Source organism: Cervus canadensis, chromosome 1 (genome assembly GCF_019320065.1).
Source record: "Cervus canadensis isolate Bull #8, Minnesota chromosome 1, ASM1932006v1, whole genome shotgun sequence".
Lineage (NCBI taxonomy): Eukaryota > Metazoa > Chordata > Mammalia > Artiodactyla > Cervidae > Cervus > Cervus canadensis.
In genome coordinates this window covers 92460819-92472173 of record NC_057386.1, presented here as the reverse complement: position 1 = coordinate 92472173, position 11355 = coordinate 92460819, and positions in this window count along the sequence as shown.

The window sequence follows — 11355 nt, the reverse complement described above, 5'->3', positions numbered from 1 at the left end:
TGTACATCTGGAAGTTCTCAGTTCATGTACTGTTGAAGACTAGCTTGGAGAATTTTGAGCATTACTTTGCTAGCATGTGAATGAGTACAGTTGTGCAGTAGTTTGAATATTCCTTGTAATTGCCCTTCTTTGGGATTGGTATATAAAGACTTTTAGAAGACATGCAGCAAAATGATATTTTGAATTTTGTTTAATCCTCTCTTCCCCAGTGTTTTTTTTTTTATTAACACACTGCAAGGAGAGTTATTTTCCATCTTATTATTACACAGTGGAGGCCCCTGAATATAATTATATTAGACTTTCATAACAATACAACTTTGCTAGCTTTGCTGCCATTTTAACAGCTAAGATCTCCATATCCGTCATCCGTGTTCTGATGAAGATGTAACTCCGTACTTTATTCAGGGTGCTTTCAGGTGCACATTATGCTACCTGAACCCCAGGAGCAAAGAGGAATGGGAGCGTAATGCTTCCACAGCCTGAGTTAAGTCACTGCTTAAGTGATTAAGTTGTCAACAGACATTTTAGACATCTATCTACCGAGTTCTGCTAACTCTGATGTTAAGAGCTTGTATTGAGCTTATATGCATGTGTTTCTATAAAAGGTGGTCTCACTGTCTAAAATCTGTTTTTGGATCAAGAGGAATCAATGGACGACTTTATCATGAGCTGCCGCTGTAAGTCAGTCTGGTAACATGTCATCTAAGAGATACTCAAATTACAGTGTTGAGACTTAACCTCAGTTCTTCAATAAATATAGCTTTAGCCAGACCAATAATGCATTTTATTTGAGGAATTTTAATATCTGGTGTTATAGAGAAGAATGTCTTTAAATAGTTCCACCAAGTGAAGTGAAGTGATAGCCACTCGGTTGTGTCCGACTCTTTGTGACCGCATGGACCATACAGTCCCTGGAATTCTCCAGGCCAGAATACTGGAGTGGGTAGCCGATCCCTTCTCCAAGGGATGTTCCTGACCCAGGAATCAAACCAGGATCTCCTGCATTGCAGGCAGATTCTTTACCAGCTGAGCTACCAGGGAAGCTCAATAGATCCACAAGCTCATCAATATAACTGTTAAACTAATGTGAAGGTTCCTTGAGGGCCATGACTTATTTTTCTCTTTGGCCTGTTCATGAGACGCAAAACAGAACTCAGTTGTCACTAAGTGGGATGCAGGGGAAGCACCTGGGTTACCTTAACAAGCACGAAGGCAGTTTTGGACAAGCTCTATTTCAACACTTGTTTCAACAGTGCCTCCTTTTCTCTTTGTGAAATGATTACAATATTTCCTTTTAACACTGTACAGAGTCTGTTTTGGTTCCCCAATACTTGAGCCAGTCTGGATGCACATAGACATGAGAGGCAGGAGCATTTTGAATTACTCTGATGTCCAAGTATTCTGTAATCTAATTAATGTAAATATTATACTGATGTTTTTAAAGCTGTTAAGACCAGAGGTGCATTCAGAGTGATCTGCAGTATAGTCTGTTTGACCCCGATACCCAGGATGGTCCTGAGGAATGATAGTTTGCCTTCCTACATTTTTCTGTAAGGATAACATTATTTTCTGTCACAGAAAAGTTTGTTTGGCTTTACAGGATGGGTGAACTTTGGGCATTACCTCTTTTGGAAATAGTGTTTTATGTTTAAAAAGATTTTTTTTCTTTCTTTTAAAAAAAATATCTATTTATTTAACTGTGCCAGGTGTTAGTTGCAGCATGAGGGATCTTTATTTGTGGCATGCAAACTCTTAGATGCAGTATGTGGGCTCTAGTTCCCTGACCAGGGATCAAATCCAGGCCCCCTACATTGGGAACACAGAGGCCCAGTCACTGGACCCCCAGGGAAATTCACTATGTTTAGGTTCTGATTTGCCACACAAACAAACAAAATCTCAAAGAACTGTGATTTTTCTTTGTCAATTCCATTAGAGAAGGATGCTGACTTTAATTCTTCCTTATTGAAGGAAAGGCTGCTTGGGGTGGGCTCTGCAGTAATTGTTAAAAATATCATTGAAGATAGGACCTTTATTGGGCTTGGAGAACTATCTGAAAACACTCTCAGGTAGTTTCTGGAAATTAAAGAGAAGATAATCTTGCCTAAAATATACCTGCATTTGAAGTGATTATACCATTGGACTTAGGGTATATTTCTATGCGTTATTCCCTGTGAAAATTCAAACTAGTTCAGGGTTAAAGGGCTTTCTCCTCTTGCCCCATTTAATCCATGTTTCAACTTCCTTGTTATAGTCTCAAGAGTATTTTGTGATTCTGAAACAGTCATTTTCAAACCTGAGTATGCATGAGGCTCATCTTTTTTAAGATTTATTCATTTATTTTTGGCTGTGGCAGGTCTTTGTTGCTGCAGGCGGGCTTTCCCCAGTTGCAGTGCTTGGGTTTCTCGTTGCCGCGGCTTCTCTTGTTGCTGTGCGTAGCTTCTTGAGTTACTGAGCATGGGCTCAGTAGCTGTGGCACAGGGGCTGAGTTGTCCCGAGGCATGTGGGATCTTCCCGACCCAGGGATCAAATCCATGCCTGCTGCATTGGCAGGCAAATTCTTTACATCAGTGAGCCACCTGTACCGAGCTATTACATAGCTCCAAGACTGGTCTCAGACCCCTGTAGAACTAGACGACCTGGAAAGGTATACCAGACAGGACGCCCAGCTATCTTGTTTTCCTAATTGAATGTTTTTACATTTTTTCCTGGCTGTCAAAGACCTAAATGTCCTTACCAGTAAAATGAGAGATTTGGACAAGCTGCTTTTCAGACCCTTCATTTCCAACATCCCATTACTCTGATTCCTTGGCCATTATCTCACATAAAGTGTGAGTAAAACTCATGGAATTATTTTGCTGGTATGTCAGAACTATGATAGTCATGTGTATTAGTTAAAACCAGCCATAGCTATGAGTGCATCCTCATGTAATCTGTATCTAATAATAAAATCAAACACAAATTCTGCCTCTCTTTCAGTTACCTTTAAGGTCTCTGTGTGTATATATATACTTGTAAATGAAAGTAGAACATGAGCATAGTTGGAGTCCATATTTTAGTTCACTGTCTTTACCAAATGCTCTATAGAATACCCTAGTAACATTTTCAGTACAAGTCAAGACAACATTGTGTAGATTTCACAGGGACTTTGAGAAGCGATGAATCAAGATTTCTTTAATTCTTTTTAAATTTACTTCTTTTCTCCTGTGTTAGGCTAAGCTCTAAACTTTGAAGCACTGGAGAAGAGGGACAGAGCCTCTTTAGTTTTGTGATTTAACAGATGTTTTTTGAATTAATAATTAAGTCACCTTTCCTTTCTCTAAACATAGAACCCAAATATCCTAAAAAGCTGTCAACCTACTGAGTTTTTCTAAAAGCTACCGTATTTGAGGGTGTGAAATCATGAGTAATGATTATGATTATGTACAGCTGATATTTTCTGAGGGTAAATATTCTGCTTTGTAGATTTTATCAGGTAAAACCCCATTTAGTCTAGAAATCATCATGAAAACTTCTTTTTTATTCAAATTTGTTTATTTTCATTTGAATGGTCTCACTTGAACTAAAGCAATAATCCTGATGGTAAGACATAAAAACAATCACATTTCTTTGTTTTAGTCTTTCTTTTCTTTCATCCTAGTCATTTCTGTAGAAACAGAGACCAAAATGACTGGATAGCATTATGGAGGGTAAGAATTTCTGGTAAGAATACACCTACACAAATGTGCTGCAGGAAGAAGAAGTCCATACCTGTTAGCCTCGTAACTCATGAGTTGATGAGTCATACAAGAACATAGGACTACTGCTACTGAATGTTGAAAATTTATGTCCCAAATATATTTTTCTGCACTAATAACAAAACATGGATTCAAGGGGCAAAAACATTAAAGGCATAGATTTTATATACATATACATTTATATTCGTCTATACAGATGTACTGGGGCTACCCTGATGGCTCAGCAATAAAGAATCCGCCTGCCATTGTAGGAGATGCAGGTTCAATTCCTGAGTTGGGAATATCCCCTGGAGGAGGAAATGGCAGCCCACTCCAGCATTCTTTTCTGGGAAGTCCCCTAGACAGAGTAGCCTGGCAGGCTACAGTCCATGTATCAAGAAGAGTCAGGCAGGACTGAGCAATTGAGCACTCACTTACACAGATATGCACATGTGCAGAGGTGGTTGCAAGTGTTAGGTAGGTAGAATAGGAAACAGGCGTCCAAAATGGCGGTGGCTAAAAGACAAGGAAGGGAAAAGCCCGCGAAAATAGAAGGAAGGTCAAAGGAAGGTCCAAGGACCAGAGTGAGGACCTCAGGTAGAACAAGCAGCACTCCTGGCTAGCCCAGTTTACATAGGGCAGGCCCAGGGGGGAGGAAAAACATATAAAAAGAGGAGCCAAAGGGCCAAGAGTCTCTCTCTCCCCTTTGTGTATGTGCTCTCTGTCTCTCTCTCTCTCTCTCTATCTCTCTCTGTCTCTCTTTCTTCTCTTCACGTCTTTTAGGTTGGCATGCCCCCACGACTCGAGGATGTATTTTCCTGCTATTTTCTAAATAAAATAGAGCTGTAACACAGAGCTGTAACAATGATCTGTCTAAGAGCTATAACACTGTCTGTCCAAGACCTGAGAGCTATAACACGGTCTGTCCAAGACCCGAGAGTTATAACACTATCTGTCCAAGACCTGAGAGCTATAACACGGTCTGTCCAAGACCTGAGAGCTATAACACGGTCTGTCTGAGAGCTATGACACACCAAGGGCTCTAACATCCGTGGCGTCAAATTTTTGTTGAGACAAGACAGAACCGGGGAGAATACACTCGCCTGACACAAGTGAGGTGTGGGAGGTGGACATGGAGGATGAGGTGATGAGAAATGATAATGTTAATGAACACCTTTTATGTATGAGCCAAATGACATTCATTCATTAGTTTTATCATCACAATAAATGATTTCCAGTAACACCATTTTACAGATGAAGAAAATGAGACTCAATAAAAAGTAGAGCCCAGTTTTGAAACAAGTTTTATCTGATTCCAAAGCTAACAAGACATGTGACAAGACGTTGCCTGTTGTCCCTGGACTGCAATGGGGGTTCTAGTTGAAAGTCCATATTCAGTGAGTATGTCCATGTTTTAAAATCAGAATGCTGCCTGGAGCCGACCACATTCTGCCAGAGCTTCAGGTGGCAGAATTGCTCCCAACACATATCTGATGCACCTCCCACCTCTGCTCCCCTCCCCACAACCCCTTTCCCTGGTAATTAAGAGGACTGAGGGAGGAAAGTGTGATTTTTTCCTCTCCTCAGAGCTAATGGAAAGGGAAAGGCGGGGGGTGGGGGGGAATAATTTCTTCTAAAGGTTGAGGGCCTGCAGGAAGAGAGGACCAACATTTTTATTCCCATAATGGAATTTAGTTCAAAAGTTGACATGTTGGCCAGTATGTGATCCGAATAGGGGCAAAGAGATCCGGGGAGAGAGGGCATAGTGACATCCAAGGACCACTCTATCTGTGACCTGTCCGTTTCCATTGGAGGATGGATCCCCGGTGTGACTGCTGACCTCACAGTTTGTGAAAGGTGAAAACCGAGGTTATGGTTTGAGTAGTGTCAGCAGTGTGGAGAAGGAAATGGCAACCCACTTCAGTGTTCTTGCCTGGAGAATCCCAGGGACGGGGGAGCCTGGTGGGCTGCCTTCTATGGGGTCACACAGAGTGGGACACGACTGAAGCGACTTAGCAGCAGCAGTGTCAGCAGTGTGTGTACAGGTGCGTTTTGGAGAGCGGGGTGATGGCAAAGAGGCGCATGCATTGGAAGTAAATGCCATCACTGGGGGTCACCGAGAATAGATGTCTAGACCTGGCCAGGGCCTAAGCGAGTTGCACCAGAATAAGCTCCCTCCCCACCACGTCTACAAGGGATGTTGGGGCCTCCTCATCAGCTATGAAGACACCAAACAGAAGTATAGTCATAATCAAGAAGAGGTCTGCAACTCTGCCCCTCCCTCCCACCCCGACTTGAAACGCAGCTAGAAGAGGGAGGAGGAGATGGATACAGATGGAGCCATGGTCCCTTCAGGCTGATCTAGCCTAAGCTGGAGGAAGGAGATGAACTTTGAATCAGGTTTGAGAATAGGATTAAATCTGAAAATGCCAGAATTAGACTGTGCTAATAATCAAAATAGGTTGAAATTTGTAAAACTAAAACCTGCTGAAGTGTTATTAAAGAAGCCAGTCCTAGAGGGAAAGATTGGGGGGATGGGGTCATTTAGCACAAATGCCAGGAGAGTTATAGGAAAATAGAAAACTTTTGTATTTAAATGCTCTTCCCAATGAAAGTTCAGCATCATCACCAAACCATTTTTTTCCTCTTAAGTGATCCTGGTAAAGGCAGTGAGACAGAGGCATATCTGCAGCACCTCAGGGCCCTTCTTAAGACATCCCCAAAGAACTGAGGCCCCTCAAAGCTGCTAAGAAAGTGTAGCTTTTCTCTTAGGTACTTACCTCTTAGGTGTTCCTGCCTCTGTTGAACATACACCTCCCATTAATCTGACTTGATGAGAAAGTTCCTGGCTGCCTCTCTTTATCACAGGTCTGAGATGGAGACTGAAGCCCCCAGCTCCTCTGCAGGACCAGTAGATCAAATGCTTTAAAATACTGTCAGATTCAGGGAGTCTTGAATCTTTAAATGGCAGGTATAGGCATTGTACCTTTGGAAGACATGCCACTCAAAAATTTGCCCTGCTCTCCTCTCCCTGATCCTATACCCCCATGTATTCACAGAGATTCCTGAGTTTTTAAGGAACAGTCAGTTCAATTGCTCAGTCATGTCCGACTCTTTGGGACCCCATGGACTGCAGCAGGCCAGGCCTCCCTCTCCATCACCAACTCCCAGAGTCTACTCAAATTCATGTCCATTGAGTCAGTGATGGCAGCCAACCATCTCATCCTCTGTCGTCCCCTTATTCTCCTGCCTTCAATCTTTCCCAGGATCAAGGTCTTTTCAAATGAGTCGGTTCTTCACATCAGGTGACCAAAGTATTGGAGTTTCAGCTTCAGCATCAGTCCTTCCAATGAATATTCAGGACTGATTTCCTTTAGGCCTGAAGGAGCAGTATCTATATCTAACTTAAGTTTGTTGGATCAGTGACCATTGTGGTAGCTTGTATCACTGCCTCCCATTCACTACCCCTTCCTGTGTCCATATCTTTTGCCACAGACATTACAATTCTTCCCTCTAGGGAGCAGAGTATATTTTCCCACCCCTTGACCTTAGCTTTAGTCATGTTATTTGCCTTGAACAATGGAATGACAGGGAAATGAGCCCAGGCTTAAGAGGCATTGAATATTGGCTCTCACAGACATGTGAGTCATGTAGTTTTTAAGCCACTGAATTTTGTGATGGGGTTTAAAATGCACTAAAAAATCACAACAAACTGTAGAAAATTCTTAAAGAGATGGGAATACCAGACCACCTGTCCTGCCTCCTGAGAAATCTGCGTGCAGGTCAAGAAGCAACAGTTAGAACTGGACATGGAACAACAGACTGGTTCCAAATTGGGAAAGGAGTATGTCAAGGCTGTATATTGTCACCCTGCTTATTTAACTTATATGCAGAGAACATCATGAGAAATGCTGGGCTGGATGAAGCACAAGCTGGAATCAAGATTTCCGGGAGAAACATCAATAACCTCAGATATGCAGATAACACCACACTTATGGAAGAAAGCGAGGAAGAACTAAAAAGCCTCTTGATGAAAGTAAAGGAGGAGAGTGAAAAAGTTGGCTTACATCTAAACATTCAGAAAACTAACATCATGGCATCCGGCCCCATCACTTCATGGCAAATAGATGGGGAACAGTGGAAACAGTGACATACTTTATTTTGGGGGGCTCCAAAATCACTGCAGATGGTGACTGCAGCCAGGAAATTAAAAGGCACTTGCTCCTTGGAAGAAAAGTTATGACCAACCTAGACAGCATATTAAAAAATAGAGACATTGCCAACAAAGGTCTATCTAGTTAAAGCTATGGTTTTTCCAGTAGTCATGTATGGATATGAGAGTTGGACTATAAAGAAAGCTGAGCGCCGAAGAATTGATGCTTTTAAACTGTGGTGTTGGAGAAGACTCTTGAGAGTCCCTTGGACAGTAAGGAGATCCAACCAGTCCTTCCTAAAGGAAATCAGTCCTGAATATTCATTGGAAGGACTGATGCTGAAGCTGAAACTCCAACACTTTGGCTACCTGATGCAAAGAACTGACTCATTTGAAAAGACCCTGATGCTGGGAAAGATTGAATGCGGGAGGAGAAGGGGACAACAGAGGATAAGATGGTTGAATGGCGTCACCAACTCAATGGACATGAGTTTGAGTAAACTCTGGGTGTTGGTGATGGACAGGGAAGCCTGGCATGCTGCAATCCATGGGGTCGCAAAGAGTCAGACACAACTGAGCTGAACTGAACTGAAAAAACTAACTGATACTATCATTTTTCTAGTACAGTGAAGAAATGTGGTAGAATTTAAACAAGGTCACTATATTGAAAGGTGATGAAGACCCCTCCCCCCAACACACACACACACAACTGCACACACACACTGCTTCTCTGCCCTGTCTCCTCCCACAGGACTGTTTGACTTCATGGACTTGGAGTCCACTCCGCAGTCTCTCTCTCTCTCTCTTCCTGTCAGACACACTTGAACCTACAGTTCTCTTGTTTCATACTTGCAAAGGCAACAAGAAATGCCACTTTAGTCTTAAACCTAAGATGGGGTCTCCATCACAGAGGACCCAAAATCCTGTAACAGGAATTTTTTTTAAATGCTTGTACAGATCAATAAGTGCTTAATTTCTCTCATTTGGTTTGATCCTTGTTGGAGACATCATCAGTCAGATAGCTAAGGGGACCAGGGGGAGCTGGCATTTAGAAGTCCTAAGACCCAGCCTCTTCTGTTTATTATTTCTGTTGCAAAATTCTTCCTGTATTCCAACTGAAGAAACCTGGGCACTCTTGAAAGCAGCTTCTTTTTGTGTCTTGAAAGGAAAATGCTTACGTTTCACAATGACTCATCTTTTGGAAGAATCTCCAGTTCTTTCATGGAAAAGGAGTAGCTATATTTTGTTAGAAGAGGGACATAAAAATTGATTTCGGAGAAACTAAAAGTGGTAGTTAAAAGCATATGTATATTGCATTTCTTTAAGAATCACATAAAAATACATTAACTTATTCTTAGTTCAGAACTCAGAGATTTAATTGCTCCCTAATCTTAGCTTCAACTGATACCAACTTACTCTAGTACAAACTCAAGACATCATTTTCTGAGAGAACTTGGACATTCTTCAATAAGATCACTATTTTACCTAACATTAGTCTTTTCTTCAGTTAAAACTTTATTTTTTCCTCATATCTCTAAAGAACCAAATTATTTAGTATAGACATCAGGCCATTCTATTTATTACTAGAATTCCCCTCTTAAATTTATTGAAAGCCATTTTTCTCCATAGTCTGTGTCTCATAAGAACCTCATGAGCTATATGTATACATATAAAAAATGTGAGTTATCATTTTCCCTTTCAGTTTTATAACCAGTAAAACATACTATTGATAGTCATATATTTTAACTATAAAAATGTATTAAAGTTTTTAAAAAACTATGAGATTTTCTAGCCTTCCTTTAATGTAACTGGTATTTTTAAAAATGAGTTTAAATCTATGTATCATGTCTTACATATGGTCCAAATATTTGTTAAGGGCATGGTGACACCTCACCTCTAGATAAGAAGAATCTTGAGCCAAGAGCTTACAGACTGAGTAAGGTCACCTTGTGAGTCCACTGTGTACCTCTGAAGAACACTTTAAAAACCCTCTCAGGAATGCTGTCCTTTTACGCACTCTTGAGTGGTTTAGGATTAACATCTCCACCCCTCAAGCTGTGCCCCTGGAGGCTGCCACCTCTCGCCAGTCAGCTGTGCAGGTCCTAGCCTTCTCTGTAGAAGGTAGAGACACGAGGCTTTGGTGCCACGGGCAGCTGATCTTCCCCTGTGTGGAAGCAGCTCATCTGCTCTGCTGCGGGAGAGCCCAGACATTCTGAGAGAAGCAGGACAAGCAACGGAGAGAAAGCTCGGGCTGAATTTGATCCTGGCTCCATCTGTCCAGTGACTAGATTCCTGTCTGCACCCCTCATTACAGAAGTGATGCAATTCTCTTTAAAACACATAAAAATATGTCTCTCTTTGAATTACAGAAACAGAGGATATGTCTAGAGCCTAACACTACTTTTGGTCACTCCATGAGCACTCCAGTGTCAGGGAGCCAAGGAGGGTGGGCTTCCAGAGTCAGGCAGCCCCTAGAGAATGGGGACACCAACACGCACTCTCCTGAGATGTCCATTCTCTGGAGCTTTGGGGGAAGCAGGGATGCCATCGTTGCCCTAGCACCACTTAAATTTCACCTGTTTCTTTTCTTTACAAATTATAGAAAAACTACTATAGTGATAGTTTACAAATCATAGGAAAATCTCTTTTGCTGTTTAGAGAGCCTGAAATGTATTATAAATATGAAGAAACCATCAACTGATAAGTATTTCAATATTAAACTAGGACTTTCTTATTGTTACTATCAACGGTATTAACAGACAAAAGTAAAACACCCTGCCCTTTTGGGGCTCCAAGGACAAGTAAACACGCATCCAGGGAAGCAAAATGAAACCAAGAAACCATAGATCCGGATGATTTGTCTCATAAGTGTGTGAATGCATATATATACATTTACAAATATGTATACACTAATGGCAACCCACTCCAGTATTCTTGCATGGATGGAGGAGCCTGGCAGGCTGCATTCCACGGGGCTGCAAAGAGTCGGACACTGAGTGACCAAGCCCACATACACAAATCAACAAAAATATAATAGAGATTATGTGCATACAGCTCCTTTTTAATGTTTGAGCACTTAAGAAGGTGGCTCCTCATGTTGACAGCTTGACTGAGGACAACTTGGGGAGAAATTTTGCCACACTGTTAACAGGTTTTTATGTTTTCGTCCATTTATGTAGGAGCTTCCTTCCAGAACTTGTTTCTTAACAAATAATGGCAGAGTTTACAGAGTATATTTTAAAAATTATCATACATTGTGAATAACAAAATATAGTTATCCCTCAGTATCCCTAGGGGATTGGTTCTAGGACACCCCCCCCCCAAGCCTTGGATACCAAAATCTGCAAATTCTCAAGCCCCTTATGTAAAATGGCATTAGTAGCATTTGCATATAACCTATGCACACCCTCTTGTGTACTTTAGATCATCTCTAGGTTACTTATAATAGCTAGTACAATGTAAATGCTATATAAGTATTTCCCACATGAA